This window comes from Helicoverpa zea, chromosome 8 (genome assembly GCF_022581195.2).
Source record: "Helicoverpa zea isolate HzStark_Cry1AcR chromosome 8, ilHelZeax1.1, whole genome shotgun sequence".
Classification (NCBI taxonomy): Eukaryota; Metazoa; Arthropoda; class Insecta; order Lepidoptera; family Noctuidae; genus Helicoverpa; species Helicoverpa zea.
This window is the reverse complement of record NC_061459.1, coordinates 3215107-3224248: the sequence shown is the minus strand read 5'-3', so window position 1 is coordinate 3224248 and position 9142 is coordinate 3215107. Positions and strand designations below refer to the sequence as shown.

The following is a 9142-nucleotide window of genomic DNA, read 5'->3' as shown; positions in this document are numbered from 1 at the left end:
TATACACCACTATCTCTAAATCAAGGTCGTAATACAAGTGTAGATACAATAACATTACGTTCTAAAGGTCAAACTAACGTAGATATTAATAACATCGTGTTGTTTTAATATAATTTATTATTTTTATCATGAAGGGGGAATCTTACGAACCCTCTATTTAAGTTTATTTATATTTATTATAGGCCAGTTTTGTGTACTTATAAGTTATTTTCCTTGATCGCCCACTGAAATTATAAAGAGAAGAGTATAAAGAGAAGAGTATTTTAATGTAACATTTATCATAATTACTTTCATTATCATAGATAGCCAATCAATAAGTGGAATGCTCGTATTTGTGCAAAAGTAGACACAGATCATCTACAGGCAAGAAGGAAAGAAATATGAGCAACGATGCTACCAATATAAAGCATAATATGTATGTAGGTCTGACGCCTTCTGTAGGTCTAGTTACTTGCAGTAGGCTTAATCTGTCAGTCACTAGAACTAGCGAGGCGGGTTCCTAATCAAATTGGATTGAATTTGTTAACGATTGGTTTTGATAGATTAGAGATTTGGTTTTTATAAAAATGGGTGGCTTCTAAAGAAGGCGTATGGGGAGGATAGTCACGTTCACCGTCTCCCGAACACCCACATTTTAGCGCGTACCTTTCTTAGGAAATTTTGCGTTATGAAATCTCCGCTAGTCATTTTGTTCTCCATGCCTATACGTAACATGTGTCTGGTTTCTCCTATTCTAAATATTTATATAGGTACCTACTACCTCTAGATATTTTCAGAAACAATCCAAAGAATACAACTGAATTAAAACCCCAGTTATGTAGTCATTTAAAAACCTACATCCACAGAAGCAAAGATAAATGTTTCAAAAATTTCCAAAATAAACTGCATGGAAAGTGCAAAATTTATTCCATTTCCTCTCCGTTTGAATCCGGCTGCATATAAATGGATATATCAGAAATGAAAATATTTACTGTAATGGGAAGTACTGAATATCCACCTTGCGCGCCCTTGGGTGTATGCCGTGAATCCTATATGCATTTGAATAATATGAATGTTAATACGTAGCTAGGAGTAGGAGTGTAAATAATTATCGTTATGGCTTTCCCTGATTTTTTTTCTGATAGTCATGGTAGATAGGTATGAAAAATTACAAAACTTATTTTGAGTGAATTAAATTTGAAACTGGTTTTATATTTTAGATGTAGTTCAATTCATATGTTTCAAAAACCGAATACTGCTATACGAAATGTTTGCTTCTATTGGGATTATTTTTACTGATTAAAACGTTCAAAACATTTATAATTGTTTTGAACTAAATGAAGGACTATACCTAATGAATTAACCACACCTAAGCAAGAAATTGCCACAAAACCCAGAATATATTACAGATTTCCAAAGACACGAACATCGGAAATTCTAATTATACAAGGTGTTGATTTGCATTTGTGCCATAGTTCAGGAGGAGGACATACAATACGTAAATAATCGATTGGAATTACAGTAGATGGGAAATAACTAATATGCACTACTTTTTTTTGTCATTGTAATGTCGTGGTATTTCCAAAGTAATCCAATTTTATGAATGAAATTTATGAGTGATCGTTGCGTATGCTTTGTGTTTGCGTTTGTGTGAGGGTGCAGCACGGTTTTAATGCCAGTAACATACGCGCCAAGTTTAAATAAGGCTAGATGACATTTACGGAATTCGGAAAAAAAGTTAAAGAAAAAAAATTACGTACCAATTTTTTTATTGATTTGGGTCGAGAATCATTAGCATAATTACCTCCTTGAATATGGCACGGATGCAAATCAACAGCTTGTATGTTCAGAAACAAACCCCAATTTCGTTTCAAACTCGATTCATGAGTCAGCATCAAAAAAGTAGGACATCGAATTAATTCGAGAAGGCTCGGGTGACAGATCAGTTAATGTTGAGCTACCGCGCCTCTCGGCAAAGTTTGTGAGTGGGTACTAAGGGAGGAATCTTGGTGGATAGTGGGAGGTCTTCTTAAAGTGGTAGGTTGAGGCAAATGAAGCTTGACGCGTCAATGGAGTGCGAAGTGTAATCAGTGGAACTACGCTCTGTGCTTTACGCACATTAGCACATTCTTGATAAAACGGTGCCATTTCTCATTGCTCTTCGATTCGTGTTTTATTGTCGGTTTTGTTAAATTTCAAGACAGTATGTAACTGTGTCTAGTTAAATTGTAAATTAATCCGTGTTTCCCTGTTTCTGTGAATTGTTTAATAAATGTAGAAGTGTTGATCATTGTTGTGAACTATTATGATTGGTTCCAAAGCTTGCTTGGATTGTAAGTTTATTATTAAATAATTAAAAAAGTAATCAGTAAAAAAAACACACATTTATTTATCTTCTGACAGTATTAACACAAAAATAATACAGACAAACAACATTTTTTTTTATTGTATTAAAGTGCGTAGTTCAAAAGGTTAATAAACACGTCAAAATTGGAATCAATGTGCAGCTAAAACATTGAATTGTAGCATACCGATAACACACATAATAACAATGAAGAATTGTTGATTTTTTGAAACATCAAGTTTTAATAAGAAAACTGTAAAATAGCGACCATATAAGAAACAGTGAGATTGAGGTAGCCAAAAATAGTTTCTACACCAAAAGGGAATCCATTCCACATTGTGTATTGAGATTCACAAATATCCATATAAGCTATAGCCTCATACAGAGCTACCCTTAGATTTGGATCTGGAAATATACATTAAAATATGTACACATTCACACACAAAAAAATATACACGACGAAAATATATAGAACGATAATATTTTCATTATTAAGATGCGTTTTGAATTCTAGCTGCCGACTGCAACTGGGTGACACTGCCCAACTAACAACTGAGGGCGACTGCAGGTGCTGCTGCAGCTTCGACCCAAAACGGTCTCATGGAAATACAATCAAACAGGTAGCGCTATGTGCGTTCACCAGTTGCAGTCGCCAGCTAGCATTGAAACGTACCTTCAATGTACCTAGAAAAATGTTATTTTATACTGCAGAGCAATCATTATTGCGTTTATTATATTTACAGCATTTGTTATTTTTACCTTTGTAGTATAACAGTTGATCTGCGAAAGTTTGTTTGATTTCTTCAATATCATTTGCGGCATATTCCATGATTAACAGCGGAATAAACAAAGTGAACAAAACATGTACTAACAGAATTACCCATATGACGATTACGATGACATTCTGTAACAAATAATAATAATTTAGGTGTGGATAATGCAATAGATAGATGAAGCACAAAATATAAAATAACAGATGCTTCATCGGTACAAAATTCAGAAGCACTCAGAAAAAGGCCAAGTCTCCAAATCATGCAAAAACAACGCCCATTTTTATATATATTTACTTTATAATGCGCCCTGTATTACTCACAGTATCCGAGGAGATGGCATACAACAAAATGACGGTAACTTTAATAAAGTTGCAAGTAAAATCGAAGATCATCTGAAACACAATATATATGTATAAGATGTTACTAAAACATAATAGTAATTAAGTAGTAGTAGAAACCGTAGTGCAATGCATAAAAAATGCAACTTTTCTTAGTTTGTATGTACTTTCTAACTATATCTTAGACACCAATGACTGTATTTCGGATGGCACGTTAAACTGTAGGTCCCGGCTGTCATTGAACATCCTTAGCAGTCGTTACGGGTAGCCAGAAGCCGGTTTGACTGAAAGCCGACCCCAACATAGTTGGGAAAAAGGCTCGGAGGATAATGATGATGAGTAGAAACCGACTCCAGCATGATCGGCCAAAGGCCAGGCAGATGAGATTGAACAGTGAACAGCAGCTATGATGCTATAACTGAGGATATATTTACATTAAATAATAAGTAATGATTCTCATTACACTTACCTTTACTCTTATCATTTTGCTTGTCTCCGCAAAATATTTCCGCAAAGTCGTGTAAGCAACTGTAAACTTTTTAACACATACAATTTTCTCATCATCTTTAAGATTTCTGCATCTCAGTACATTTGTTATTTTTCTCAAATGGCGTACACATTTTTGATACATACGAAACGTGTATATTGTTGTGAAATTATTAGAAAAACATGACATAAATCTGACCATATAAATGAAAGAAATATACGTAAGTAAATCATAAAAAGAGTAGCATATGAGAAGATTTTGTGGAATTGTTAGCAATATTAGGTAGCAAGGCATATTAGTATCAGATACTGATGAAAATACAGGATCTCTGGATAAATTTTCACTAAATTTTATGACGTATTCTTCCTCCGTGTATAGAGAAAATAATGTACTTCCAACCAGCAACAAAGTCTCATCTAATATATCCATTGCAGCTGCCATATTAGAATCTAGTAACATTGGGACCACAAAGAAACAATAATACATATTAAATAAGAGTATGGTGATGCAGAATATTTTAGCTAACAAACAAATTAATAACGATTTGCTCAATTTGTAGTAATATCCGAAAAGGAGTCTGATTGACAAAATAACCCGAAGTGGTATTTTCATTTTGTTGCAAAGGAATTCACTTTTTGTTGACGTTTATGATACAACACGCTAACACCACTGAATTCAAAAGTACTAAATAAGCACACGAAGCAATATTTAAGTTTATCTGTATTGATGTAATATTGATTTTTCTAATTATTTGTTATGTTCAATCCAATAACGGATAGTACTTAAACCTAATCTGCTCGATATATCCAGACTAAAATGTTTCAAGGTCATATGTAATTTCGTGTTACATTGTACGACACAAGTCCTCAAACCTTATTACAATAATTTACACTACCAGTAAATCACTGATGTTACATTTACGGTGTTGTCCGTACTTCAGAATCTGTCATCAGTATTGCTAAGAGTCTGTCAATACTACGAGAGAGGATGAGACTTATCACTGTGAGTATTTTCAAGCGATGTTCATTAATGATTGTTTGAATCTGTTGATTGACATCCTTAGGTTTTTACATTAAACGCGGCCGAGGACTGCATTGTGTGCCTAATTTGATGAAAGGCTACAATGTATATTTTTGGAAAGGAGACCTCTACAGGTGTCCTTAAAATACACTAAGGACTCAAATATAAGTTATATTTTGCTTCCATTTCCTCTCAGCAAATCTTAATACCTCAACTCCATCAGCAATTGATCTACTTACCAACACGAAAACTTTCAATGTCCAATAAAGAAGCATCCGTATATAGTTGTCTTAGGATTAAATAAATAATAACATCGAAGTTTCCCAAAGGATTGTAAACAATAACAAGTTTGGGAACCACAACATCTTTTTGGCTTTTATTAAACAGACGTCAATCAAGGCTGCTTGTTTAATAAATGCTATAAACATTGTTTCTCTTGACTTCCATTTTGTGTGTGGTTTAAGTTATAAGAAGAAGAAATCATAAGTCATTGGGGTATTGGAATTTGTACTTCTTTATAAATTTACCAACTTAATCGACCAGTGCCACATTTTTGAAGAGTTCTATTTAAACCCATTTAACGAATAATTTCACTGACTTAAATAAATAGCTCTTAATTATTGGATCTTGTTTTGATCTTTTGAACTGAAATAACCTATCATTATTCGAGGTTATTTATAATCTAGAATATAAAGATTTTCAGTTACGCTCTAATATTTTCTCTAAAACTCTTCATTTCTGAACCTGTCCACGAAGCAGACACGATGGTTAAACAATCGGTACGTATGCGGGAAGTTATTCATTATGACGTCTAATATCGAGTGCCTAAAACAAGTGAAAACCGCTTATTTCTCTTCACTTGTACCACACACGGGTCCGTCCACCGTCGGCCGGCCCCGATAATGGTGTAGCTTAACACGACACTTATTGCCAAAATAAATCAACTACAACCCGACGTGTTGTTAAATGTATTTGTACAAGAACCTTCACGTTTTCCACTTGTTTTTTGCCTTATTTTTTCATATAAATTGTTCAAGAAAACTTATAGTAAAAGCTTTTTTATATACGCTTCATAAACTTGATATTATGCAGCTGTCTTTCAAAATGAGATTAACAGACGAATTCCCATATTTACTATTTGAGTATGTTTAAATATATATTCAATTTATTCAGAAGTTATCTCGCACGTTTTTTATTTCGTTTCTTTAATCCATGCTAATGAGATTGAGGGTATCTAAAAGATTTATTTAAGTACAGGTGAGCTTTGCCTTGAATCTACATTTATTTAGAGGCTTCGATACTTGATAAATAAAAGTCGTGTTTTAAAATAACTTCAAAGGTTCTCTTTCACCTTTAATTGGATGAATGAAGGTCGGAATACGAGTTATTCGATTTTTATGATTCGATGTGACTCGATATCACAGGAATCGATACGAATCTCTCGTGATAAGTACATTGATCAGAGGGAAGTTAATTATAGATTGGCTTGCTGGCGATGACTTAATAACCTGTCATTTTTAAAGTACTTCTTTGCGGTAAAATAATTGGCAATGAGATTTTTTAAATATTATTTTATATTTTTACGTTGTTTTTCATGTTGCGAGAAATCAGATTTTCGTTGAAAACCCGACAACATGGAAGTATTATAGATTCGCATTATTTGTTGCAGAATAACTCTCTGTGTCTCTCTGTGACTGTTCCTGTAGATAATATTAGACTTTAATGCTTTAGTAATTTAACTTCGAAAAGTGTATGAAAGGAGACTTACATTTGTCACAATATTGAAAGAGCACAGATTTATCGATTTGCTAAACAATAACTACTCACGAGACTTAATCTATACAACATAATATGTACATGCGTATATACAGTACATTCAAAGCAACCAAATCTACAAATGGTAGGATATTTAAGTCATAAACGGGGATCGGTTCTAACAGCGCACCGCTAAACACCCGTACGAGATAGACGCATCCAATTCCAGAGATTTATCTTCTTGTATAACTCAACAAGATTATCTAATGTACTGGATACGAAACACTTTAGATACACAGGACTCGAGGCCTTTATATGGCTGCATTTCGTATTTGTATGGTACAGAATTCAGGACCTACGGTACAGTAGTATATGTTGCAAAAACAAATGTGTATGTATGTCTAATATAGTGTTGGATCTTGATCAAGTTTAGAATCTGGAATCACTTAGTTTTTTGAGATAAAAAGTACCTGCTTTTGTATATCAAATACTGTTGACAACGTCCACCTTTTATTCATGCTAACTTCAAGTTATCAGTACAGTATCATAAACATTTGCCCATAATCTCTGTGGCTGTGACGAGCCACGAGCCATGAATTCATGACAAATACCATTGAATAAAACGCCTTATCCAGTCGCAAAACATCTAAATGTTGGTACTAACAATAAAATCCGTCTAAACCGTAAAATTTACCGTTTCTCCAATCCGTTGTAAAATCTGTGTTGCATAAACATGTGTACATAGCTTTATATGCGTATACCAACATTTTATTATGCATATCATATTATTATCGTCTACATATTTGAATGTGTATACTTCGAGATAATTTTGCATATACACGAAGCTATTTTATGTTCATAGAATTTTGTTTGGCTTTGCCTTGGATATGTTATTTTGTTTATGTTTCTGAATATGAAGTTGTGTTTAAGTTTCATTTGTTAGAGCACTTGCTACAGATTGCGGCTTTGCTTGGTCGTAATATGAACTACCCATTTTTAAGTCGACTTTGAGCCTTGTAATAGCATACAAGTAACTAAAAATATAAGGATGAATGTTTTTCCAGGGTATGACTTTTCAATAGCAGTTCGGATATTTGAAGTAGCTCTATGTTTGATAGATTCAAAGATGTGGCTATTTTTGACAACCAAATTGAATCCTTTCTACAACGGTACAAGACGACCATGGTTTACAAAATAACATACAACAACCTATTCCTACTTATCACCAATAAAGTTTCTTGGCTTTTACGTAGCTTATCACCATTAATCTACAGTAATGATCCCGTTTGTAACATACTCTTACGAGCCCACGCACTAATGCCACATGGTCAATGTCACAATTTCTTCTCAGGGCCTTAATACACCACGTGGCCTTTGAGCCCCGTAATGGTGAATGTCAAAATGTGAAAGTTCAAGGCCATTTCTTTGGCTTTTCCTCAATGTTTTTCTTCACTTATTAGGAGAGCTGTAAAATTTGACCTTTTGAATCTTTTCTTAATTTGTTTGTTAAGGGCTTGAAAACTCCTATATGAAAACTAGATAATATGAAAAAAATCTTTGACTGTTGTAAATTTACACTTTTCCCGAGTAACATTGTTATATTTTATCCGGATACAGGCAGTAGGTCCCACGGGACGTGGGTGGACCGCGGGAAAACGACTTGTATTATTATAAATGCAAAAGTTGCTTTCTATGTCAGTCGCGCTCATAATGTGGATAAATAAACTACAGAAGTATCCAGACGCATTACTAACAAACTTGTTTATAATTACACCAATTTCCAATCTGGTTAAAATCAATCATCAATCACTTCAGTACTATCTGTTTCAAGTTTCAAAGGCGTGTGTCTAATTCTAAAGTACGTACAAGTAACTTGTAATTAAGTCGATAACCGAAGAAGGGCCTATCCGAGACCCTTGGTTGCCTAATGAAGGCCCTTAACAAGCAAAGTTTTTTCGGCCAACGGCATCCAACCGGAGAAGTCAAGTTTTTATTAAATTTTAAGATTATATTAATAATTTCACGATGAATAATCAACGTGAATCAATTTCTTAGAAATTAGGTTTGGTTTGGGTTTCTCGAATCGATGGTGAGTAGGAAATTTTACCTGCTTTCGATCATCGTTAAGTTGAATAAGTTTGTGGGTACTTTGTGATTCTATTTTTGGATTTACCCTCTCAAAAGTGAACGGTATTTTAAGGTATCGATCACCACGATTGCTCCAGAATTTGTTGGTTAATTTTAAGACGAACTGCACAGTCAAGCGCACACATATTTTATGCCCTAAATTAAAATGTTTGTCTACCAATGCAAAAGTTTTTGATTCATTCCAAAATTGTGTGTAAAACTCGTGTGCAATATGAAAAGGAATCATTATCAGCGATGTGAATAGCTGAAACTGCAACATAAATGCTTTTCCAAACATTTTGATTGTATTGGCAAAATA

At 33.9% G+C, this 9142-nt stretch overlaps 1 long non-coding RNA gene across 1 annotated transcript; it reads right to left on the bottom strand.

Moving 5' to 3' along the window:
• Positions 1–3088: 3088 nt before the first annotated feature.
• On the bottom strand, positions 3089–4089 carry LOC124632195. The gene is made up of 3 exons (XR_006984595.1): positions 3904–4089; positions 3417–3488; positions 3089–3227 (listed from the first exon to the last, which is right to left on the bottom strand). It is a non-coding gene; the product is annotated as an uncharacterized LOC124632195 (long non-coding RNA).
• Between the last annotated feature and the right edge of the window lie 5053 nt (positions 4090–9142).